The sequence below is a fragment of the Anomaloglossus baeobatrachus genome, unplaced genomic scaffold, assembly GCF_048569485.1.
Source record: "Anomaloglossus baeobatrachus isolate aAnoBae1 unplaced genomic scaffold, aAnoBae1.hap1 Scaffold_4779, whole genome shotgun sequence".
Classification (NCBI taxonomy): Eukaryota; Metazoa; Chordata; class Amphibia; order Anura; family Aromobatidae; genus Anomaloglossus; species Anomaloglossus baeobatrachus.
In genome coordinates, this window is record NW_027444124.1 from 19,517 (window position 1) to 28,862 (window position 9,346).

The following is a 9,346-nucleotide window of genomic DNA, read 5'->3' on the forward strand; positions in this document are numbered from 1 at the left end:
GGGTTTTCTTTGAGTAATGATGATCTCTTTAGTAGTCTGTTGGCGCCCTCTCCTGGAGGAATAGTTTGCTTGCTCTTGGACATTCTAAAAGAGAGGTCATGATAGACATTGAGCTTCTGAGCTCAATTGGGGAAAGTCATGGGTGATGAATGTTTGCAACCTACTGCGAAGCCTCATACCGCAATATAAGGAACGTCAAATACTAAGAAAGGGCGGCCTATGAAAGAATTACTACTTTCAATAAGTACACTTAAACGGCTAATTGGGAATAGAAAAACTGTAAAAAGCCCTCTGAGAAAGCCCCCCTCTAACCTTTGATAGTAAGCTTTTCTGTAGTCTGCCTGTTGATGTATTTTCCGTTTGAACTGTGCACAACATGAAGAGACGGAACACTGGCGGCTTGTCACAATGCCCCCCGATGACATCACAATAGCGCTGCTGCCTAGAAAACAAGCTGCGCAGAAGAAGTTGTTCTTTGGGTGGGAGGGTGGGCTAGTGGAAGGAGGGGGCAATCTCTTTTTTTCCCGGGTGGTAGGGGGATGACAGGAGAAGGGAAGCGGGTGGTGAGAAAGGTACAGAGGGCAGGGTTTGGGGGCTGGGAAGGAAAGGGAAAAGATTAGGGTTTGGGGATGATGAAAGGGCTTTCTACGGGTAAGGATGGCAAAGGGTGGCAGTGACGGAAAGTCAGGCAACCTGTCCTGTCCGTCTTTTTGTATCGTGAATTGGAAAGACTGCAAGGGGGAGGGGAGTTGCTTGCGCCCTAAAGGAGGAGTTATTCAGATTCATTGCAGTGGGCGGCGGCTGCAAAACGCACCATTCTTCTTGTTTTGGCTCTGCAAAGCAGCCTTTTCAAGGGTTGGCTTGGGTGACAAAATGTCTTGTGTAGGCGTGGGTTTGTCTCCCTCTCGCTCTCTCTCCCTAAGATGTGTCCGGCATAGGCCAGGGTGCCACTCGAGGCCCAAACCAATTCTGGTTATCGCTTCTCGGCCTTTTGGCTAAGATCAAGTGTAGTATCTGTTCTTATCAGTTTAATATCTGATACGTCCCCTATCTGGGGACCATATATTAAATGGATTTTTAGAACAGGGAGATGGAAAAAGAGCTTGCTCTGTCCACTCCACGCATTGACCTGGTATTGCAGTACCTCCAGGAACGGTGCACCCCTTCTTAACCCAGTTTCCAAAAGCAGAACTCAATTCACCTGATTCATATTAGCCCGATTTAATGAATTGGAAGAAAGCATACGTCTTCATATGCACCTCAATTTGGCCCATTCACTTTTCACACTTCCTCCTTTTGTTTTTTATCTTTCACACTTTTGACTTTCTTTATTCATCCAAATAGCAAACTCATCACCACTCAACCTGACCAACTCGGCTATGTCCCCGTGCTGCAGTTCTCTGTCTTATCTAGATCATTTGCAATTGAATGGAATAGATCCCTTTTGGACAAAGTGGATTCACCTGCTGCTGCAGTGACCACAGGTGTGATAACATCTAGAATTGGCATCTGGTGCGATCTCTCCGCTTCCACTCCAAAGAAAGTTACCTGTTTATTCCTATCATGCATTGGTTTTTGGGGTTTTCTTTGAGTAATGATGATCTCTTTAGTAGTCTGTTGGCGCCCTCTCCTGGAGGAATAGTTTGCTTGCTCTTGGACATTCTAAAAGAGAGGTCATGATAGACATTGAGCTTCTGAGCTCAATTGGGGAAAGTCATGGGTGATGAATGTTTGCAACCTACTGCGAAGCCTCATACCGCAATATAAGGAACGTCAAATACTAAGAAAGGGCGGCCTATGAAAGAATTACTACTTTCAATAAGTACACTTAAACGGCTAATTGGGAATAGAAAAACTGTAAAAAGCCCTCTGAGAAAGCCCCCCTCTAACCTTTGATAGTAAGCTTTTCTGTAGTCTGCCTGTTGATGTATTTTCCGTTTGAACTGTGCACAACATGAAGAGACGGAACACTGGCGGCTTGTCACAATGCCCCCCGATGACATCACAATAGCGCTGCTGCCTAGAAAACAAGCTGCGCAGAAGAAGTTGTTCTTTGGGTGGGAGGGTGGGCTAGTGGAAGGAGGGGGCAATCTCTTTTTTTCCGGGTGGTAGGGGGATGACAGGAGAAGGGAAGCGGGTGGTGAGAAAGGTACAGAGGGCAGGGTTTGGGGCTGGGAAGGAAAGGGAAAAGATTAGGGTTTGGGGATGATGAAAGGGCTTTCTACGGGTAAGGATGGCAAAGGGTGGCAGTGACGGAAAGTCAGGCAACCTGTCCTGTCCGTCTTTTTGTATCGTGAATTGGAAAGACTGCAAGGGGGAGGGGAGTTGCTTGCGCCCTAAAGGAGGAGTTATTCAGATTCATTGCAGTGGGCGGCGGCTGCAAAACGCACCATTCTTCTTGTTTTGGCTCTGCAAAGCAGCCTTTTCAAGGGTTGGCTTGGGTGACAAAATGTCTTGTGTAGGCGTGGGTTTGTCTCCCTCTCGCTCTCTCTCCCTAAGATGTGTCCGGCATAGGCCAGGGTGCCACTCGAGGCCCAAACCAATTCTGGTTATCGCTTCTCGGCCTTTTGGCTAAGATCAAGTGTAGTATCTGTTCTTATCAGTTTAATATCTGATACGTCCCCTATCTGGGGACCATATATTAAATGGATTTTTAGAACAGGGAGATGGAAAAAAGAGCTTGCTCTGTCCACTCCACGCATTGACCTGGTATTGCAGTACCTCCAGGAACGGTGCACCCCTTCTTAACCCAGTTTCCAAAAGCAGAACTCAATTCACCTGATTCATATTAGCCCGATTTAATGAATTGGAAGAAAGCATACGTCTTCATATGCACCTCAATTTGGCCCATTCACTTTTCACACTTCCTCCTTTTGTTTTTATCTTTCACACTTTTGACTTTCTTTATTCATCCAAATAGCAAACTCATCACCACTCAACCTGACCAACTCGGCTATGTCCCCGTGCTGCAGTTCTCTGTCTTATCTAGATCATTTGCAATTGAATGGAATAGATCCCTTTTGGACAAAGTGGATTCACCTGCTGCTGCAGTGACCACAGGTGTGATAACATCTAGAATTGGCATCTGGTGCGATCTCTCCGCTTCCACTCCAAAGAAAGTTACCTGTTTATTCCTATCATGCATTGGTTTTTGGGGTTTTCTTTGAGTAATGATGATCTCTTTAGTAGTCTGTTGGCGCCCTCTCCTGGAGGAATAGTTTGCTTGCTCTTGGACATTCTAAAAGAGAGGTCATGATAGACATTGAGCTTCTGAGCTCAATTGGGGAAAGTCATGGGTGATGAATGTTTGCAACCTACTGCGAAGCCTCATACCGCAATATAAGGAACGTCAAATACTAAGAAAGGGCGGCCTATGAAAGAATTACTACTTTCAATAAGTACACTTAAACGGCTAATTGGGAATAGAAAAACTGTAAAAAGCCCTCTGAGAAAGCCCCCCTCTAACCTTTGATAGTAAGCTTTTCTGTAGTCTGCCTGTTGATGTATTTTCCGTTTGAACTGTGCACAACATGAAGAGACGGAACACTGGCGGCTTGTCACAATGCCCCCCGATGACATCACAATAGCGCTGCTGCCTAGAAAACAAGCTGCGCAGAAGAAGTTGTTCTTTGGGTGGGAGGGTGGGCTAGTGGAAGGAGGGGGCAATCTCTTTTTTTCCCGGGTGGTAGGGGGATGACAGGAGAAGGGAAGCGGGTGGTGAGAAAGGTACAGAGGGCAGGGTTTGGGGGCTGGGAAGGAAAGGGAAAAGATTAGGGTTTGGGGATGATGAAAGGGCTTTCTACGGGTAAGGATGGCAAAGGGTGGCAGTGACGGAAAGTCAGGCAACCTGTCCTGTCCGTCTTTTTGTATCGTGAATTGGAAAGACTGCAAGGGGGAGGGGAGTTGCTTGCGCCCTAAAGGAGGAGTTATTCAGATTCATTGCAGTGGGCGGCGGCTGCAAAACGCACCATTCTTCTTGTTTTGGCTCTGCAAAGCAGCCTTTTCAAGGGTTGGCTTGGGTGACAAAATGTCTTGTGTAGGCGTGGGTTTGTCTCCCTCTCGCTCTCTCTCCCTAAGATGTGTCCGGCATAGGCCAGGGTGCCACTCGAGGCCCAAACCAATTCTGGTTATCGCTTCTCGGCCTTTTGGCTAAGATCAAGTGTAGTATCTGTTCTTATCAGTTTAATATCTGATACGTCCCCTATCTGGGGACCATATATTAAATGGATTTTTAGAACAGGGAGATGGAAAAAGAGCTTGCTCTGTCCACTCCACGCATTGACCTGGTATTGCAGTACCTCCAGGAACGGTGCACCCCTTCTTAACCCAGTTTCCAAAAGCAGAACTCAATTCACCTGATTCATATTAGCCCGATTTAATGAATTGGAAGAAAGCATACGTCTTCATATGCACCTCAATTTGGCCCATTCACTTTTCACACTTCCTCCTTTTGTTTTTATCTTTCACACTTTTGACTTTCTTTATTCATCCAAATAGCAAACTCATCACCACTCAACCTGACCAACTCGGCTATGTCCCCGTGCTGCAGTTCTCTGTCTTATCTAGATCATTTGCAATTGAATGGAATAGATCCCTTTTGGACAAAGTGGATTCACCTGCTGCTGCAGTGACCACAGGTGTGATAACATCTAGAATTGGCATCTGGTGCGATCTCTCCGCTTCCACTCCAAAGAAAGTTACCTGTTTATTCCTATCATGCATTGGTTTTTGGGTTTTCTTTGAGTAATGATGATCTCTTTAGTAGTCTGTTGGCGCCCTCTCCTGGAGGAATAGTTTGCTTGCTCTTGGACATTCTAAAAGAGAGGTCATGATAGACATTGAGCTTCTGAGCTCAATTGGGGAAAGTCATGGGTGATGAATGTTTGCAACCTACTGCGAAGCCTCATACCGCAATATAAGGAACGTCAAATACTAAGAAAGGGCGGCCTATGAAAGAATTACTACTTTCAATAAGTACACTTAAACGGCTAATTGGGAATAGAAAAACTGTAAAAAGCCCTCTGAGAAAGCCCCCCTCTAACCTTTGATAGTAAGCTTTTCTGTAGTCTGCCTGTTGATGTATTTTCCGTTTGAACTGTGCACAACATGAAGAGACGGAACACTGGCGGCTTGTCACAATGCCCCCCGATGACATCACAATAGCGCTGCTGCCTAGAAAACAAGCTGCGCAGAAGAAGTTGTTCTTTGGGTGGGAGGGTGGGCTAGTGGAAGGAGGGGGCAATCTCTTTTTTTCCCGGGTGGTAGGGGGATGACAGGAGAAGGGAAGCGGGTGGTGAGAAAGGTACAGAGGGCAGGGTTTGGGGGCTGGGAAGGAAAGGGAAAAGATTAGGGTTTGGGGATGATGAAAGGGCTTTCTACGGGTAAGGATGGCAAAGGGTGGCAGTGACGGAAAGTCAGGCAACCTGTCCTGTCCGTCTTTTTGTATCGTGAATTGGAAAGACTGCAAGGGGGAGGGGAGTTGCTTGCGCCCTAAAGGAGGAGTTATTCAGATTCATTGCAGTGGGCGGCGGCTGCAAAACGCACCATTCTTCTTGTTTTGGCTCTGCAAAGCAGCCTTTTCAAGGGTTGGCTTGGGTGACAAAATGTCTTGTGTAGGCGTGGGTTTGTCTCCCTCTCGCTCTCTCTCCCTAAGATGTGTCCGGCATAGGCCAGGGTGCCACTCGAGGCCCAAACCAATTCTGGTTATCGCTTCTCGGCCTTTTGGCTAAGATCAAGTGTAGTATCTGTTCTTATCAGTTTAATATCTGATACGTCCCCTATCTGGGGACCATATATTAAATGGATTTTTAGAACAGGGAGATGGAAAAAGAGCTTGCTCTGTCCACTCCACGCATTGACCTGGTATTGCAGTACCTCCAGGAACGGTGCACCCCTTCTTAACCCAGTTTCCAAAAGCAGAACTCAATTCACCTGATTCATATTAGCCCGATTTAATGAATTGGAAGAAAGCATACGTCTTCATATGCACCTCAATTTGGCCCATTCACTTTTCACACTTCCTCCTTTTGTTTTTTATCTTTCACACTTTTGACTTTCTTTATTCATCCAAATAGCAAACTCATCACCACTCAACCTGACCAACTCGGCTATGTCCCCGTGCTGCAGTTCTCTGTCTTATCTAGATCATTTGCAATTGAATGGAATAGATCCCTTTTGGACAAAGTGGATTCACCTGCTGCTGCAGTGACCACAGGTGTGATAACATCTAGAATTGGCATCTGGTGCGATCTCTCCGCTTCCACTCCAAAGAAAGTTACCTGTTTATTCCTATCATGCATTGGTTTTTGGGGTTTTCTTTGAGTAATGATGATCTCTTTAGTAGTCTGTTGGCGCCCTCTCCTGGAGGAATAGTTTGCTTGCTCTTGGACATTCTAAAGAGAGGTCATGATAGACATTGAGCTTCTGAGCTCAATTGGGGAAAGTCATGGGTGATGAATGTTTGCAACCTACTGCGAAGCCTCATACCGCAATATAAGGAACGTCAAATACTAAGAAAGGGCGGCCTATGAAAGAATTACTACTTTCAATAAGTACACTTAAACGGCTAATTGGGAATAGAAAAACTGTAAAAAGCCCTCTGAGAAAGCCCCCCTCTAACCTTTGATAGTAAGCTTTTCTGTAGTCTGCCTGTTGATGTATTTTCCGTTTGAACTGTGCACAACATGAAGAGACGGAACACTGGCGGCTTGTCACAATGCCCCCCGATGACATCACAATAGCGCTGCTGCCTAGAAAACAAGCTGCGCAGAAGAAGTTGTTCTTTGGGTGGGAGGGTGGGCTAGTGGAAGGAGGGGGCAATCTCTTTTTTTCCCGGGTGGTAGGGGGATGACAGGAGAAGGGAAGCGGGTGGTGAGAAAGGTACAGAGGGCAGGGTTTGGGGGCTGGGAAGGAAAGGGAAAAGATTAGGGTTTGGGGATGATGAAAGGGCTTTCTACGGGTAAGGATGGCAAAGGGTGGCAGTGACGGAAAGTCAGGCAACCTGTCCTGTCCGTCTTTTTGTATCGTGAATTGGAAAGACTGCAAGGGGGAGGGGAGTTGCTTGCGCCCTAAAGGAGGAGTTATTCAGATTCATTGCAGTGGGCGGCGGCTGCAAAACGCACCATTCTTCTTGTTTTGGCTCTGCAAAGCAGCCTTTTCAAGGGTTGGCTTGGGTGACAAAATGTCTTGTGTAGGCGTGGGTTTGTCTCCCTCTCGCTCTCTCTCCTAAGATGTGTCCGGCATAGGCCAGGGTGCCACTCGAGGCCCAAACCAATTCTGGTTATCGCTTCTCGGCCTTTTGGCTAAGATCAAGTGTAGTATCTGTTCTTATCAGTTTAATATCTGATACGTCCCTATCTGGGGACCATATATTAAATGGATTTTTAGAACAGGGAGATGGAAAAAGAGCTTGCTCTGTCCACTCCACGCATTGACCTGGTATTGCAGTACCTCCAGGAACGGTGCACCCCTTCTTAACCCAGTTTCCAAAAGCAGAACTCAATTCACCTGATTCATATTAGCCCGATTTAATGAATTGGAAGAAAGCATACGTCTTCATATGCACCTCAATTTGGCCCATTCACTTTTCACACTTCCTCCTTTTGTTTTTTATCTTTCACACTTTTGACTTTCTTTATTCATCCAAATAGCAAACTCATCACCACTCAACCTGACCAACTCGGCTATGTCCCCGTGCTGCAGTTCTCTGTCTTATCTAGATCATTTGCAATTGAATGGAATAGATCCCTTTTGGACAAAGTGGATTCACCTGCTGCTGCAGTGACCACAGGTGTGATAACATCTAGAATTGGCATCTGGTGCGATCTCTCCGCTTCCACTCCAAAGAAAGTTACCTGTTTATTCCTATCATGCATTGGTTTTTGGGGTTTTCTTTGAGTAATGATGATCTCTTTAGTAGTCTGTTGGCGCCCTCTCCTGGAGGAATAGTTTGCTTGCTCTTGGACATTCTAAAAGAGAGGTCATGATAGACATTGAGCTTCTGAGCTCAATTGGGGAAAGTCATGGGTGATGAATGTTTGCAACCTACTGCGAAGCCTCATACCGCAATATAAGGAACGTCAAATACTAAGAAAGGGCGGCCTATGAAAGAATTACTACTTTCAATAAGTACACTTAAACGGCTAATTGGGAATAGAAAAACTGTAAAAAGCCCTCTGAGAAAGCCCCCCTCTAACCTTTGATAGTAAGCTTTTCTGTAGTCTGCCTGTTGATGTATTTTCCGTTTGAACTGTGCACAACATGAAGAGACGGAACACTGGCGGCTTGTCACAATGCCCCCCGATGACATCACAATAGCGCTGCTGCCTAGAAAACAAGCTGCGCAGAAGAAGTTGTTCTTTGGGTGGGAGGGTGGGCTAGTGGAAGGAGGGGGCAATCTCTTTTTTTCCCGGGTGGTAGGGGGATGACAGGAGAAGGGAAGCGGGTGGTGAGAAAGGTACAGAGGGCAGGGTTTGGGGGCTGGGAAGGAAAGGGAAAAGATTAGGGTTTGGGGATGATGAAAGGGCTTTCTACGGGTAAGGATGGCAAAGGGTGGCAGTGACGGAAAGTCAGGCAACCTGTCCTGTCCGTCTTTTTGTATCGTGAATTGGAAAGACTGCAAGGGGGAGGGGAGTTGCTTGCGCCCTAAAGGAGGAGTTATTCAGATTCATTGCAGTGGGCGGCGGCTGCAAAACGCACCATTCTTCTTGTTTTGGCTCTGCAAAGCAGCCTTTTCAAGGGTTGGCTTGGGTGACAAAATGTCTTGTGTAGGCGTGGGTTTGTCTCCCTCTCGCTCTCTCTCCCTAAGATGTGTCCGGCATAGGCCAGGGTGCCACTCGAGGCCCAAACCAATTCTGGTTATCGCTTCTCGGCCTTTTGGCTAAGATCAAGTGTAGTATCTGTTCTTATCAGTTTAATATCTGATACGTCCCCTATCTGGGGACCATATATTAAATGGATTTTTAGAACAGGGAGATGGAAAAAGAGCTTGCTCTGTCCACTCCACGCATTGACCTGGTATTGCAGTACCTCCAGGAACGGTGCACCCCTTCTTAACCCAGTTTCCAAAAGCAGAACAGCAGAACTCAATTCACCTGATTCATATTAGCCCGATTTAATGAATTGGAAGAAAGCATACGTCTTCATATGCACCTCAATTTGGCCCATTCACTTTTCACACTTCCTCCTTTTGTTTTTTATCTTTCACACTTTTGACTTTCTTTATTCATCCAAATAGCAAACTCATCACCACTCAACCTGACCAACTCGGCTATGTCCCCGTGCTGCAGTTCTCTGTCTTATCTAGATCATTTGCAATTGAATGGAATAGATCCCTTTTGGACAAAGT

At 46.3% G+C, this 9,346-nt stretch overlaps 6 non-coding genes across 6 annotated transcripts; all 6 read left to right on the forward strand.

Moving 5' to 3' along the window:
- Positions 1-975: 975 nt before the first annotated feature.
- LOC142281618 (U2 spliceosomal RNA) lies at positions 976-1,166 on the forward strand. Its single transcript, XR_012743673.1, has one exon. It is a non-coding gene; the product is annotated as a U2 spliceosomal RNA (small nuclear RNA).
- A 1,385-nt stretch (positions 1,167-2,551) lies between these two features.
- Positions 2,552-2,743, forward strand: LOC142281623 (U2 spliceosomal RNA). The gene has a single exon (XR_012743678.1). It is a non-coding gene; the product is annotated as a U2 spliceosomal RNA (small nuclear RNA).
- A 1,386-nt stretch (positions 2,744-4,129) lies between these two features.
- LOC142281619 (U2 spliceosomal RNA) lies at positions 4,130-4,320 on the forward strand. Its single transcript, XR_012743674.1, has one exon. It is a non-coding gene; the product is annotated as a U2 spliceosomal RNA (small nuclear RNA).
- Positions 4,321-5,705: 1,385 nt separating this feature from the next.
- Positions 5,706-5,896, forward strand: LOC142281620 (U2 spliceosomal RNA). The gene has a single exon (XR_012743675.1). It is a non-coding gene; the product is annotated as a U2 spliceosomal RNA (small nuclear RNA).
- Positions 5,897-7,281: 1,385 nt separating this feature from the next.
- On the forward strand, positions 7,282-7,471 carry LOC142281624 (U2 spliceosomal RNA). The gene has a single exon (XR_012743679.1). It is a non-coding gene; the product is annotated as a U2 spliceosomal RNA (small nuclear RNA).
- A 1,387-nt stretch (positions 7,472-8,858) lies between these two features.
- Positions 8,859-9,049, forward strand: LOC142281621 (U2 spliceosomal RNA). Its single transcript, XR_012743676.1, has one exon. It is a non-coding gene; the product is annotated as a U2 spliceosomal RNA (small nuclear RNA).
- The last annotated feature ends 297 nt before the right edge of the window (positions 9,050-9,346 follow it).